Raw genomic sequence first — 15,801 nt, forward strand, 5'->3', positions numbered from 1 at the left:
AAGAGGTTTTATATAGTGGGAAGAAATGTAACAATGTGTAAGCAAACAGGAACTAGAGAGGGGTAAGAAAGCAATCCTGATGAATGAGGGGTCCAAAGTCTCATTATAATGTAATAATCGGATGAGTTTCAGTTTATTGATACTTTTTTTTTTTTTTTTGAGAGGCCTAAGGGTCCTTTCCTGAGGAAGGAACTCAAGTAGAACAAATACAAGGTTCAAGCTTTAAGTTCAGAAAGGTCAATTTCTATGTTTATCCAAAAGAACAGTCTATGGGACTATTGGGTTGGTTTCAGTGTTCCCTTTCTATTGATCAGTTCCTCAATCATGAGGAATCTGGTTGTCTTTCTGGCTGCTTCATAACCTCCATAAGCTCCATTACCATGGGTGACCATGTAGTCATCGAGGGATCAAAGGTTAATCTAATATAGAGTTTCTTCTGACACATATTTCTCTTACAGGCCATTCTTTCCACCAAAGACAAATCACAGCAGGACCAATCTACCTGCAAAATAAGCTGCAGTCCCATATACTCGGCCTGATTACCCACACAAAGTGCAGCAAGAATCATTGTCCATATAGACTCTCCCAAATCAGCTTTGCTGGAACATCTCACAAGACCATTTCAGTCAAAGCCCTGAGAAAATAACCAGTTCCTTCAATTGTGCGCCATTACAAAAGAAAATATGTTAAGTATATGCAAACATACACATTGCCATGAATTAAAAATATTCACAAATAGTTTACAAATTCTGGAGAAATTAGGCAAAGAGATATGTGACTCAAATTCTGTTTACAAAAGTATACTCAGCCGGGCACGATGGCTCACATCTGTAATCCCAGCACTTTGGGAGGCTGAGGCTGGTGAATCACTTGAGGTCAGGAGTTCAGGACCAGCCTGGCCAACGTGGTGAAGCCCCATCTCCAGCAAAAATACAAAAATTAGCCAGACGTGGTGGTGCACGCCTGTAATCCCAGCTACTTGGGAGGCTGGGGTGGGAGAATCACTTGGGTTCAGGAGGCAGAGGCTGCAGTGAGCCAAGATCACACCACTGCATTCCAGCCTGGGCAAGAGTGAGACTCCATCTCAAAAAAATGAAAAGCACACTGCACTTTCACTGGGTACAGTGGCTAGCACTTTGGGAGGCTGAGGCAGGCAGATCACCTGAGGTCAGGAGTTCAAGACCAGCCTGGCCAACATGGCAAAACTCCATCTCTACTAAAAATACAAAAATTATCTGGGTGTGGTGGTGCACACCTGTAATCCCAGCTACTCAGGAGGCTGAGGCAGGAGAATTGCTTGAACCCAGGAGGTGGAGGTTGCAGTGAGCCAAGATCACACCACTGCACTCCAGCCTGAGCAACAGAGCGAGACTCCATCTCAAAAAAAAAAGTATACTCCACTTAATATACTTAAAGTATGCTTAAAGACTATAAATAGCTTAAAAAGAAAAATTATTCAGACTCTGAAAAAACAAAAAGAATCAGCAATATAGCTGGGTGTGGTGGCTCATACCTGTAATCCCAGCACTTTGGGAGGCTCAGGCAGGTGGACCACTTGAGGTCGAGAGTTCGAGACCAGCCTGACCAAATAGAGAAACCTCGTCTCTACTAAAAATACAAAATTAACTGGGCGTGGTGATGCATGCCTGATATCCCAGCTACTCGGGAGGCTGAAGCAGGAGAGTCACTTGAACCTGGGAGGCGGAGGTTGTGGTGAGCCAAGATCCGCCACTGCACTCCAGCCTGGGCAACAAGAGGAAAACTCCGACTCAAAAAAAAAAAAAAAGAATCAGCAATATTTCAAACACAAAGCCATAACAACTATTTCAGTTTCAATTCATGCAATCAACTCTTGCTCTGTTTCATATTGAGTTAGCAATTTTTATGAACACACCAGCTTTTCCATTACAGTCCTGGAAGTTTTCTCTCTAATTCAGTGGCACAAACTCCAAAGTTATCAGAAACCTGCCAATCAAGAGTCCTTTTCATGAACTCCTCCAAAGAAGAAAGCCCTCAACTGTAGCTGATTATAAGTCACTTTTTGAGAAGAATCAAAGCAAAACATCGATTGTGGCTGACAAAAGTCTTTTATTTTTTTTTGAGACAGTCTTGCTCTGTTACCCAGGCTAGAGCGCAGTAGCACAATCTCAGCTCACTGCAACCTCTGCCTCCCAGGTTCAAGCAATTCTCCTGCCTCAGTCTCTCAAGTACCTGGGACTACAGGTGTTCGCTGCAGATCTGAGCCTCCCTGTGCTCTTGTTGGGGTTGGGAGCAGGCAGGATCCCTCCCTTCCTGGGTGCAGCTGCAGCAACTTGGTCCACAGCTGCAGATACAGGCCTCCAGTTCCACAGAGCAGGCAGGAATCCCACCCCTCTGTGGGGTGCTGCAGCTGCCCAAACTGGGGCTGCAGTCCCAGGCATCCCTGCACTCTTGGGGGACCTGAGAAGGCCCCCTCTTTGCCCTTGAAGGCTCAGAGGTGCCTGCTCTTGCTACTTGGCCTCTCCCTGCTCCTGGTGCCCACTCCGATCTTGGAGCAGGCTTGGGGCCAAGTCCGGGGGCTGTCACAGTGCTGCCAGGTGTGTGCAAGCTCAGGGCAGTGTTGACATGCCAGTGCCCTGCTGCCTTGCCCCCCTTGGGCACTGAGGAGTGCAGGAGGTGAAGTTGAGAGGTGCTGAGAGTGATTGGTGCTGACCTGCGGGTGACCCTTGGTGCCAGCAGCCTGGGCACTATGGATGGCTGTGGGAGGCAGACAGGCTCCTGGGTGGAAGGGGGCAAGTCCCCAGTGAAGCCCCATTTTCATGCCAGGACAGGCCTGAAGTGTGGGGACCAGGCTGCCATTCCTGCTGATTGGAGGAGGAACTCATGGTGCTTTTTCCTGTGGACCAATCAACACACACTCCCTGCCCCCTGAGCCCCATAAAAGCTCTGGGCTCAGCCATAGCAGGGCAGAGGGATCGGGAGACAACAAGAAGACCAGCTGCAGTGAGGAGCTATTCTCCCTGCTGATAGCTAGAGACAATGGAATGACCAGCTGGCAGAGAGAAGCTACCCTCTCTGCTAAGACCTTCAGAGACTAGAAGAGACACTGCGTGGACTAGCTGCAGAGAGGAGCCACCCTCCCCAGGGCCTCCTCTCTGCTGAGAGCAGCAGACGTTGGAACAACCAGTAACAGAGAGGAACTACCCACTGTAGGTCTCCCCTGAGCTGCTCCAATACTAAATAAAGCTTCTCTTTGTCTTGTTCACCATTCACTTGTCTGTGTTCTTCATTCTTCCTGAATGCAGGGCAAGAACTCAGGCAAAAGCGCTACCGGCCACAGAGGTTTCTGGCCAGAAAAATTGACATCCAGTGATCCCATAATACTCCTTTTCAAAAAATGTGCATGAATAGCATTTGTTTTGGCTAGTTTATAATTTTATAACCTTCTATGCCAAACCCTGAAACCTCAAAATATCTACCAGAGACAAATATAAAATCCAGACAAAAATGTATGCTCACAATTTTGAAGACATTTCTATTTTCATTTTACCAATAATTTTAAAGCCAGTTGGTTTAGTAAAAATGTACTTAACTCACATGAACTTGAAAATTGTGGCCGGGCACGGTGGCTCACGCCTGTAATCCCAGCACTTTGGGAGGCCGAGACGGGCGGATCACAAGGTCAGGAGATCGAGACCATCCTGGCTAACATGGTGAAACCCCGTCTCTACTAAAAATACAAAAAATTAGCCGGGCGCGGTAGCAGGAGCCTGTAGTCCCAGCTACTCAGGAGGCTGAGGCAGGAGAATGGCGTGAACCCGGGAGGCGGAGCTTGCAGTGAGCCGAGATTGCGCCACTGCACTCCAGCCTGGGCGACAGAGCGAGACTCCGTCTCAAAAAAAAAAAAAAAAAAGAAAATTGCTTTGACTTATTTAATTTATGAGTGCTCTTTTACTTATAAGGCAGTTTGGTAGACACAACATATACCAATAAGTGTACATACAAATAAACACATCTAAACGTGTATATACACACATAAACAAAGATCCAATAGCTTTTACCCTGGAACTATAGCTATGAGATAGCACTACAGGCTTACTGGTTTCACATGGTTACACTTTGCCCCAAATGGGTAATCCAGTGAAGGCTGTGAACCAAAATTTTGGGTACAGAAGTTTCCATGGCAGTTTAATTTTTAAAGGCCAAACCTCCTCAGACTCCAAAGAACACTGCGGTCAAACAGCAAAAAAGGAGAATGTCACACACCTGCCGGGCCCAACCCTGCTTAGAACAGCAGCACAAAAGCCTGGATACATACAACTCCATCCCACTTTCCCATTCAGCAGCAAACTCCAGATTCCAAACAGCAAACTCCAGATTCCAAACAACACTGGGGCCAAACAGTATTGCAAATGAGTATCAGTTCACCAAATTCTAACTTCTCATGACTATATAAAACACACATAATCACCAAACACAATCCAACTGCTGCAGCAAAAAACAAGCCCCAAGAAGTGTCCAAACTGAAACAGTCTGGATGCTTCCTCTCTCCGTTGGATGGGCTTGATCAAATGCAAAAAACAATTCCTTTAAGAATTTCCCAAATTGAGAGGAACTGATCCCGCTGTCCGGTACACACACAAGACACTCACTTGCCCAGACACAACATACAGTTATAAACAAGCCCCCAAGAGTGTCCACACTAAAACAGTCAGGGTGTTTCCCTCCCTCAGTCAGTTGGGCTTGTTCAATCTGCAAATGAAAATTCTTTTAAAAATTTCCCAAATTGAGAGGAGTATATCCTGCTGTCTGGACCCACAAAGGATACTCACCTATCCGGATGCAGATGTCCAATTTCAAAGGCTATTCTTCCAAGGCAATCAGGAGCACAGTTGGGGCTGACCATGGTGGGGCCAGAGAGAAACTGAAACTCACTTCCAGCTACAATTGGTCTATAGCTGGGCATGGTACATTCCTATAGTCCAGCTACTCGGGAGGCTGAGGCAGGAGAATCACTTGAACCTGGTGAAGTGGCTACATTGTCAGGGGTATATGCCCTCAGGTGTATATGTCATTGTCGTGGGCCAAGAAAATTTAGGACACGGACACACACAAGGAGTTTAGGAGCAGAGGTTTAATCGGTAGAAGAGAAGAGAAACAGCTTCCTCTATAGAGAAGGGGTCTCTGAATGGAAAGGACCGGCTGGTAGTGAAGGCACCAAGTTTCATAGTCCAGTTTGAGGAGGCAGTGTCTGATTTAGTGTGGACTGTTCTAGTGTGTCTGATTTACATAGGGCTCACAGGTTGGTTTGACCAGGTATGATGTTTACATAATGCTCAGGGAAGGCTGATTGCCCCCACCCTAATCTTATGCAAATAGGCTTTCCAGTTTATCGATATCATCTTTTTTTTTTTTTTTCTTCAAGAAAGAGTTTTGCTCGTTACCCAGGCTGGAGTGCAATGACACGATTTCAGCTCGCCGCAACCTCTGCCTTCCGGGTTCAAGCGATTCTCCTGCCTCAGCCTCCTGAGTAGCTGGGACTACAGGCGCCCACTACCACGTGCAGCTAATTTTTATATATTTTCAGTAGAGGCGAGGTGATCCACACCATGTGGTCTGCTCCTTAGAGTACACATAACTGGCAGAGAAGGGAAGATGAAGTCGCTATCTTGAACATGTCTACTCCTTAGTTCCTGCTGGCATTCACCCTTGTAAACTCCCAGCTTTCAGGCTGTTCTTTGTTAGAAAATGATCTGGGGGCTGCTTTAAAAAAAAAAAAAAAAAAAAAAAAGCCTTACCGAGGACTCCCATACCCTTGCTATCTGCCTAAGTGATTTCTTCTAACTCCTATATCACCACTGGGAGGCAGAGGTTGCAGTAAGCCAAGATTGCACCACTGCACTACAGCCTGGGTGACAGTGTAAGACTCCATCTCAAAAGAAATAAAATAATAAAATGAAATAAAATTTGTCAGGCAGCTGCGTAGGAGGGCTTCTGAGACTCTACCCATGGCAGCCGAGCTACAAGCAACATGTTCCCAGTTAGGGAACCAAAATACATTACTGAAACATCGGGATTCAGTCTAGGTCCTACCACTTGCCGTACAGAAAGCCAATGACTGAGATGACAAGTATTGCCAAGGAAGAAGGCTTTAATTGGGTGCTGCAGCTAAGGAAATGGGAGCTCAAAACCTCAAATCCATCTCCCTGGCCAACTGAAACAAGGGTTTTATACAGCAGGGAAGAAATGTAGCGTGTAAGAAAACAGGAAGTAGGAAGGGCCAAGGAAGTAATCATGATGAACGAGGGATCCAAAGTCTCATTGTCTGGATGTAGTGATCTGGTGAGTTTCAGTTCATTGATACTTTTCTTTTTGGGGGGAGAGGCCTGAAGGTCATTTCCTGAGGAAGGAACTCAAATAAAACAAATATAAGTTTCAAGCTTTAAGACCGGAAAGGTCAATTTTTATGTTTATCCAAAATAATAGTCTCTGGAACTATTGGGTTGATTTCATTTGTTTTTTACCTTTTAAGTTCAGGGGTACATGTGCAGGTTTATTACATAAGCAAATTTGTACTTGTCACAGGGGTTTGTTGTACAGATTATTTCTTCGTGCAGGTATAAAGTCTAGTATTCATTAGTTATTTTTTCTGATCCTCTCCCTCCTCCCACCTTCCACCCTCCAGTAGGCTCCAGTGTCTGTTGTTCCCCTCTTTGTGCCAATGTGTTCTCATCATTTACCTCCCACTTGTAAGTGAGAACATGCAGTCACATGGTTTGGCTCTGTGTCCCCACCCAGATCTCATCTTGTAGCTCCAATGAGATGTGGGAGGGACCCAGTAGGAGATGATTGTTGAATCATGGGGGTGGATCTTTCCCGTGCTGTTCTCATGATAGTGAATGGGTCTCAAAAGATCTGATGGTTTTAAAAATGGGAGTTTCTCAGCACAAGTTCTCTTTTTGCCTACTGCCATCCACGTAAGTTGTAACTTGCTCTTCCTTGTCCTTCTACCATGATTGTGTGGCCTCCCAGTCATGTGGAACTGTAAGTCCATTAAACTTCTTTCTTTTGTAAATTGCCCAGTCTCAGGTATGTCTTGATCAGCAGCATTAAAATGGACTAATACAGTAAATTAGTACCAGGAGTGGAATGTTGCTGAAAAGATACCTGAAAATGTGGAAGCAACTTCAGAACTGGATAAAAGAGAGAGGCTGAAACTATTTAGAGGGCTCAGAAGAAGAGAGAAAAATGTGGGAAAGACTGGAACTTCCTAGAGACTTGTTGAATGGCTTTGACAAAAATGCTGATAATGGGCTGGGCGTGGTGGCTCACATCTGTAATCTCAACACTTTGGGAGGCCGAGGCAGGCAGATCACCTGATGTCCGGAGTTCAAGACCAGCCTGACCAGCACGGAGAAATCCCATCTCTACTAAAAATACAGAATTAGCCTGGCATGGTGGCACATGCCTGTAATCCCAGCTACTCAGGAGGTTGAGGCAGGAGAATCACTTGAACCCAGGAGGTGGAGGTTGTGGTGAACCAAGATCATACCATTGCACTCCAGCATGGGCAAAAAGAATGAAACTCCATCTCAAAAAAAAAAAAAATGTTGATAGTGATATGAACAATAAGGTCCAGACTGATGTGGTCTCAGATGGAGATGAGGAACTTGTTGGAAACTGAAGCAAAGGTGACTCTTGTTATGTTTTAGCAAAGAGACTGGCAGCATTTTGCCCCTGCCCTAGAGATTTGTGGAACTTTGAACTTGAGAGAGATGATTTAGGGTATCTGGTGGAAGAAATTTCTAAGTAGCAAAGCATTCAAGAGGTGACTTGGGTGCTGTTAAAGGCATTCAGTTTTAAAAGGGAAACAGGGCATAAAAGTTTGGAAAATGTGCAGCTTGACAATGCAATAGAAAAGAAAATTCCATTTTCTGAGGAGAAATTCAAGCTGGCTACAGAAATTGGCATGAGTAATGAGGATCCGAATGTTAATCCCCAAGACAATGGGGAAAATGTCTCCAGTGCATGTCAGAGGTCTTCATAGCAGCCCTTCCCATCACAGGCCCAGAGGCCTAGGAGGAAAAATTGGTTTTGTGGGCTGGGCCAAGGGTCCCTGTGCTGTTTGCAGCCTAGGGACTTAGTGCCTGTAATCCCAGCTACTTGGGAGCTGAGGCAGGAGAATTACTTAAACCCTGTAAGTGAAGGTTGCAGTGAGCCGAGATCTCACCACTCCAGCCTGGCTGTGTCTCAATTTAAAAAAATAAAAATAGGCCGGGCGCGGTGGCTCAAGCCTGTAATCCCAGCACTTTGGGAGGCCGAGGCGGGTGGATCACGAGGTCAGGAGATCGAGACCATCCTGGCTAACACGGTGAAACCCCGTCTCTACTAAAAATACAAAAAACTAGCCGGGCGAGGTGGTGGGCGCCTGTAGTCCCAGCTACTTGGAGGCTGAGGCGGGAGAATGGCGGGAACCCGGGAGGCGGAGCTTGCAGTGAGCTGAGATCCGGCCACTGCACTCCAGCCTGGGCGACACAGCGAAACTCCGTCTCAAAAATAAAATAAAATAAAATAAAAATAAAAATAAAAATAAAAAATAAACAAGGCCAGGCACAGTGACTCGCACCTGTAATCCCAGCACTTTGGGAGGCCGAGGTGGGTGGATCACGAGGTCAGGAGATCAAGACCATCCTGGCTAACACAGTGAGACCCCATCTCTACTAAAAATAGAAAAATATGCTGGGTGTGGTGGCGGGCAGCTGTAGTCCCAGCTACTTGGGAGGCTAAGGCAGGAGAATCTGGAACTTGCAGTGAGCCCAGATCACGCCACTGCACTCCAGCCTGGGCAACAGAGCAAGACTCCATCTCAAAAACAAATTAAAAATAATAAAAATAAACAAATATGAGCTGGGTGCAGTGGCTCATGTCTGCAATCCCAGCACTTTGGAAGGCCAAGGTGGGTGGATCACAAGGTCAGCAGTTCAAGACCAGCCTGGCCAAGATGGTGAAACCCCGTCTCTACTAAAAATACAAAAGCTAGCTGGGCATGGTGGCAGATGCCTGTAATCCCAGCTACTTGGGAGGCTGAGGCAGAGAATTGCTTGAACCCAGGAGGCGGAGGTTGCAGTGAGCCAAGATCGCACCACTGCACTCCAGCCTGGGCAACACAGCGACACTCCATCTCAATAAACAAATAAAAAAACAAACAAACAAATATGTTCTTTCATTCTGTAGCATTTAAAATTAAGAGGAGAAAAAAAATAAATTGGCCAGGCTCAGTGACTCATACCTGTAATCCCAGCACTTTGGGAGGCCAAGGAAGGCAGATCCATTTGATGTCAGGAGTTTGAGACCAGCCTGGCCAACATGGTGAAACCCCATCCCTACTAAAAATACAAAAATTAGCTGGGCATTGTGGTGTGAACCTATAGTCCCAGCTACTCAGAAGGCTGAGGCAGGAGGATCGCTTGAACCTGTGAGAAAGAGGTTGCAGTGAGCCGAGATTGCGCTACTGAACTCCAGCCTGGCGACAAAGCAAGATTCCATCTCAAAAAAAAAATAAACACATACATAAATAATTAAGAGGCAGAGGGGGTGGGGGAAAAATAATAATAATAATAATAAAATTAAATTATTGATACTGTCCTTAAAGTGGTTTTTTTTATAATCCATTATAGTAAAAGTTTCTCAGAAAGCAGCCGAGTGCGGTGGCTCACGCCTGTAATCCATGGCTGGGCTTAGCTTTAAAAAGTCTTATCTGAGATTCCTCCTATGGAACAAGTTCCATCAAAGCCAATTTAAAAGCCTATGTTAAAAAAATGATTATTCTTTATGCACTGTATACAAATAATTATGCCAAGTGTAATAAAGCAAACCAGTCCTACCATGATTTGTCTTTAGTAAAAATGGGAAACTGGAGAGAGAAAAATTAAATTTTAAAACTATAGTATGCCTGTTGTTAGATTCTAGTCTTGCCTAATATTTTTTCAATTTTTATTGTTTTTTACAGTTTGAACTGAATTCTAATTTTTTTTAGCTACAAGTCTTCAAAATAATGTTTTAATTTTTTTCTTCTTTTTTTTTCCCCATTTTTCCTAATTTGGAGTCACTAAAAACTGAGCTGTGCTTTCTTTTTTTTTTTTTTTTTTTTTGAGACGGAGTCTCGCTCTGTCACCCAGGCTGGAGTGCAGTGGCCGGATCTCAGCTCCACCTCCCGGGTATACGCCATTCTCCTGCCTCAGGCTCCCGAGTAGCTGGGACTACAGGCGCCCGCCACCTCGCCCAGCTAGTTTTTTTTGGTATTTTTTAGTAGAGACGGGGTTTCACCCCGTTAGCCAGAATGGTCTCGATCTGCTGACCTCGTGATCTGCCCGTCTCGGCCTCCCAAAGTGGCTGGAGCCACCGCGCCCAGCCTGTGCTTTCTCAATACCCTGTGAACTGAAGCTAGACAATTTAAATGTCAGAAGAAAATAGCAGCAACCTATTTATATACATAAGCCACTTTCATACTTGCCTATTAATGTATGGACTTCAGAGTAAGTGGCCTACATCAATTTTTCCAAGATTATTCTTTTGTTTGTTGTTTTTTTTTTCTTTCTTCTTCCCTCCATTTTCTCTTCATAGGACATGAGACTTCACAACCTGCTAAAAATGAGCTTCCGGGACCTACCCATCTAGGAATAAAGTGTCCTAAAATAGCTATAAGAGATCAGATGAAACCTGAGACCAGAGACTCATTTTCTTCTAAAATGCTTTCTCCAAAAGTTTTTTTTTTTTTTTTTGAGACTGAGTCTGTCTGTGTCACCCAGGCTGGAGGGCAGTGGCACGATCTCAGCTCACTGCAAGCTCCGCCTTGCGGGTTCAAGCAATTCTCTCCTGCCTCAGCCTCTCAGCTAGCTGGGACTACAGGCGCCTGCCACCATGGCCGGCTTTTTTTTTTTTTTTTTTTTTTTTTAGTACAGACGGGTTTTCACCGTGTTAGCCAGAATGGTCTTGATCTCCTGACCTTGTGATCTGCCTGCCTCAGCTTCCCAAAGTGCTGGGATTACAGGCGTGAGCCACCGCGCCTGGTCAAATGAGACATATTTACAAGCTTTACAGGGCCTGCCTTATTCATAAGCATATAATAAAGCTTGGCTGTTGTTATTATTTACATGCAAGCTGAGCTGAGCATCTCTAATCCAAAACCTGAAATCCAAAATACTCCAAAATTTGATACTTTTTAAGTGCCAACATGATGCCACAAGTGAAAAATTCCACACCTGACCTCATGTGATAGGTCTCAGTCAAATGAAGTCAAAATTCTGTTTCATGCACAAAACTATTTTATTTTTTGAGACAGGGTCTTGCTCTGTCACCCAGGCTGGAGTGCAGTGGTGTATCTCAGCTCACAGGGGCCTCGACCTCCTGGGCTCAAGTGATCCGCCCACCTCAGCTTCTTTTTTTTTTTTTTAATTTTTGGAGATGGGGTCTCACTCTGTCACCCAAGCTGGAGTGTAGTGTCACAATCTGGGCTCACTGCAAACTCCACCTGCCAAGCTCAAGAGATTCTCCTCCCTCAGTTTCCCGAATAACTGGGATTACAGGCACCGGCTACCACTGATAGCTAATTTTTGTATTTTTAGTAGAGATGGGGTTTCAACATGTTGGCCAGGCTGGTCTCAAACCCCTGGGCTCAAGCACTCTGTCCACCTCAGCCTCCCAAAGTGCTGGAATTACATGTGTGAGCCACCCTGCCCAGCCACAAAATTGTTTTAAAATATAATGTAAAATTGGCCGGGTGCAGTGGCTCACATCTATAATGCCAGAACTCTGGGAAGCCAAGGTGGGTGGATCACCTGAGGTCAGGAGTTCGAGATCAACCCGGCCAACATGGCAAAACCCTGTTTTTATTTAAAAATGCAAAAATTAGCCAGGTGTAGTGGCACACGCCCGTAGTCCCAGCTACTTGGGAGGCTAAGGCAGGAGAATCGCTTGAACCTGGGAGGCGAAGGTTGCAGTGAGCCAAGATTATGCCACTGCACTCCAGCCTGGCAACAGAGTGAGATTCCATCTCAAAAATATATACATATACACATATTTTTATAATGTTTATATACATAAATATATAATAAAGTTATCTTCAGACTATGTGCATAAAATGAAAATGAAACGTAAATGAATTTCTTGTTTAGACTTTGGTCCCATCCCCAAGATATTTCATTATGTACATGCAAATATTCCAAAGTCCAAAAACAAACAAACAAACAAAAACACAAAATCTGAAGCCCTTCTGGATAAGGGATACTCAACCTGTATAATGAAGGTGAGAAAAAAATTAATGGAGTCTGGTAAAATAAATTTGAAGAGATTAAAAAAGAAAAGAAAAAAATTTAACGGAATATCATAACCCAGTATCACACAACTACTAGTGCTACAATTCAGACATGGGGCCTTTTGGTCCTTTCTACTGCTCTCTGCTGCCTTCCTCAAATGAAAAAGAGAAAATGAAAAGAAACTTTCTCCAACTTCCCAGGCCCCTTTGCTTTTTGTCCTGGATTTGCCCTGGCCCAGGCAGGCTCACCATCATTGCTCCTGGGGCTGCCTTTCTAGTCCCGCTCTATGGAGACCTCTCCAGAAGCCTGGAGCTCTTGAGTGGGCTTGCAGATGCAAGGTCTGGGGTCCCTCTGTGGAGAACCCTGGAAACACCTTCTCAGGGTCCACGGCCCCCAGAGCCATTCTTTTCCCTTTTGTCTTGCAGGTCTTGTATTCCTCAGAGCCCTCTTTGCTCCATCTCTCTGCTTTTCTCCTTCTACATTTCTCCTCCCACTTCACCTGTCCCAAGGAAACACAGCATTCTTCTTTAAAACAACAGCACTTTGTATGTGTGTGTGTGTGTGTGAAATACAGCAAGCATAAACATGAAGCTTAATGGATAATTCTAAAGCACTACTCAATTCAAGAAAAAAATTTTTTTGAAGTCCCAGTGTGGTGGCTCATGTCTATAATCCCAGCACTTTGGGAGGCAGAGGTGTGCAGATCTCTTGGGCCCAGGAGTTTGAGACCAGCTTGGGCAACATGGTGAAATCCCATTTCTACTGACTGGATGTTGGTACTGACTGGATGTTTAATGATACCAACTAATTACTATACTGATAATTCTTTTTTTTTTTTTTTTTTTGAGGCGGAGTCTCGTTCTGTCGCCAGGCAGGAGTGCAGTGGCGCAATCTCAGCTCACTGCAACCTCCGCCTACCGGGCTCAAATGATTCTCCTGCCGAGTAGCTGGGACTACAGGTGCCCACCACCATGCCCGGCCTGATAATTCTTTTAAGTGTGAAAAGTAAAGCCTTTTTCCTTGAAGGCTTTAACTTTTTAAATTTTTTTGAGATGGGGTCTCCCTCTTGTTGCCCACCCTGGCTTGCAATGGTGAGATCTCAGCTAACTGTAACCTCCACCTCCCAGGTTCAGGCGGTTCTCCTGCTTCAGCCTCCCGAGTAGCTGGGATTATAGGCACATGCCACCACGCCCAACTAATTTTGGTATTTTTGGGGGGCTTTTAAATTACATGATTGTAATTATACAATTTCCACTATTCGATTTTTTTTTTTTTTTTTTTTTTTTTTTGAGATGGAGTCTCGCACTGGTACCCAGGCTGGAGTGCTGTGGCCGGATCTCAGCTCACTGCAAGCTCCACCTCCCGGGTTCACGCCATTCTCCTGCCTCAGCCTCCCGAGTAGCTGGGACTACAGGTGACCGCCACCTCGCCCGGCTAATTTTTTTGTACTTTTTAGTAGAGACGGGATTTCACCGTGTTAGCCAGGATGGTCTCGATCTCCTGGCCTCGTGATCCGCCCGTCTCGGCCTCCCAAAGTGCTGGGATTACAGGCTTGAGTCACCGCGCCAGGCCCACTATTCGGTATTTCGTATACAACGAGTTACAACTCACAAGATTTTCAAATGTGACAATATGTATCAAACTATATATATGCAAAGTTTACAGGCCATTAGGAAGCTTTATTTTAAAAATACATTCAGGAAAATAAACATTCATGTAACCAGTTCTCTTGGCTTTAAAAAACATGATTAGAAATATACACTGTAGGCTGGGCCTGGTGGTTCACGCCTGCAATCCCAGCACTTTGGGAGGCCGAGGTGGGCGGATCACGAAGTCAGGAGATCAAGACCATCCTGGCCAACATGGGGAAACTCCATCTTTACTAAAAAAATACAAAAAAGTAGCCGGGCCCGGTGGCGGACACCTGTAGTCCTAGATACTCGGGAGGCTGAGGCAGGAGAATGGCATGAACCTGGGAGGTGGAGCTTGAAGTGAGCCGAGATGGCACCAATGCACTCCAGCCTGGGCAACAGAGCAAGACTCCGTCCCAAAAAAAAAGAAAAAGAAAAAAGAAGTATACACTGTAAAAAAAAAAAAAAATCAAGACAATGATTGATCAATACTGATCAGTTACATTTTAAAACTTCTAATAATCTGTACATGAGTGCAGGTTAGATAAAGTCAGCAAATTATTAATAGAAAACTACACTACTATCATCGGATAAACATGTCGGCTGACAATTCTACCAGGTAATTAAGGAGGTAATTTCCTACACAGTATAGGTGAATTGTTCAGTCTTTAAACATATCTGGAGTCATCTCCACTCAGTGACATGGAGAATACCCTGATGTGGGGAAATGGAAGAGCAGTAGCTAGCCTCCCCAGGACAGTTTCAGTGGGAGAGAACATTTAAAGGAACAATGAAATAGGTTTTAAAAGTTGCTTTTGGGCCAGGTGGGGCACTGCACTCCATCCTGGGCGACAGATCTAGAGTCCATCTCAAAAAAAAAAAAAAGTTGCTTTTGATGAGCACTGCTTTCCAAAATGCAATGATTTTTTTTAACATAGAGAAGCGGTTGAGCTATGTTAAGAACAGACATCCAGTGAGTGCACTGCTCCTGTGGCTTGGACAGTGACTGAGAAAAGGGAAGGCCCCAGGAGAGCCCTCACGCCACACACAAGCTCAGGCCATCCAGCCCAGAGAGCACACTGGCATGTGACAATGCTTGGGAACTCTAGGCCCAAGAAAAGAGAGGTAGCAATCACCCGTGTGAGAGGGCTGGAGGGGAGGGGAGGAAGTAGGTGGGGGACAGGCTAAGGGTATCAAACTCAGAACGGGGGAATTCTGGAGGCTGGCAGAGCAGCGTGTTGCCGGGAAGCACTGGCTATGCCAGGACATTCTGCTCTCACGAGGCACTGCTCCTCACCAAGTCTACAAAAAACCACATCCATCCGTACTTCCAGGAACCTAGTTTTGCAGACGTTCTTCCTCCGGACTGTCCCTGACTCTTGATAATTTTGAGTCCCCAGAAAGCTTCAAGGGCACCTAAAAATATTCACTTCTAATTTTAATTCCATTGCAAACCGTCCCAGTGTACTTTCAGGGCTATTTAAGGCTCAAGGGGATCTCTCCATCTGACACACACAGTTTCATATTCCGTAGCAACCAGATCTTCTATAACAAGGACTCTTAAGTCAGAATCCCAGAAGATTTCGGGTATTTGTGGTTTCAGTTGGGGGTGAGGGGAAGAGTCCACGCTTATTCATAGCAGGAAGAACTGTCCATCCTTCAGACGCAGAGACTTCCTGGATTCTAGAGTTGGCCCCCATAAGTGTTACACTGTTGCTATTCAAACCATCCCATCATTTGGTTATTACAAGGAATGATTCTTCACCAAATCACAAGTTTCCTATGGCTAATTTCAGTGAGCCAGTTAAATAGAAGGATTTTTAGAAAGAGCCACAGTGATAGCAATTCTAGGTGGAAACTTGAGCAGATAACATGAA

Source organism: Trachypithecus francoisi, unplaced genomic scaffold (genome assembly GCF_009764315.1).
Source record: "Trachypithecus francoisi isolate TF-2019V2 unplaced genomic scaffold, Tfra_2.0 Contig01579, whole genome shotgun sequence".
Lineage (NCBI taxonomy): Eukaryota > Metazoa > Chordata > Mammalia > Primates > Cercopithecidae > Trachypithecus > Trachypithecus francoisi.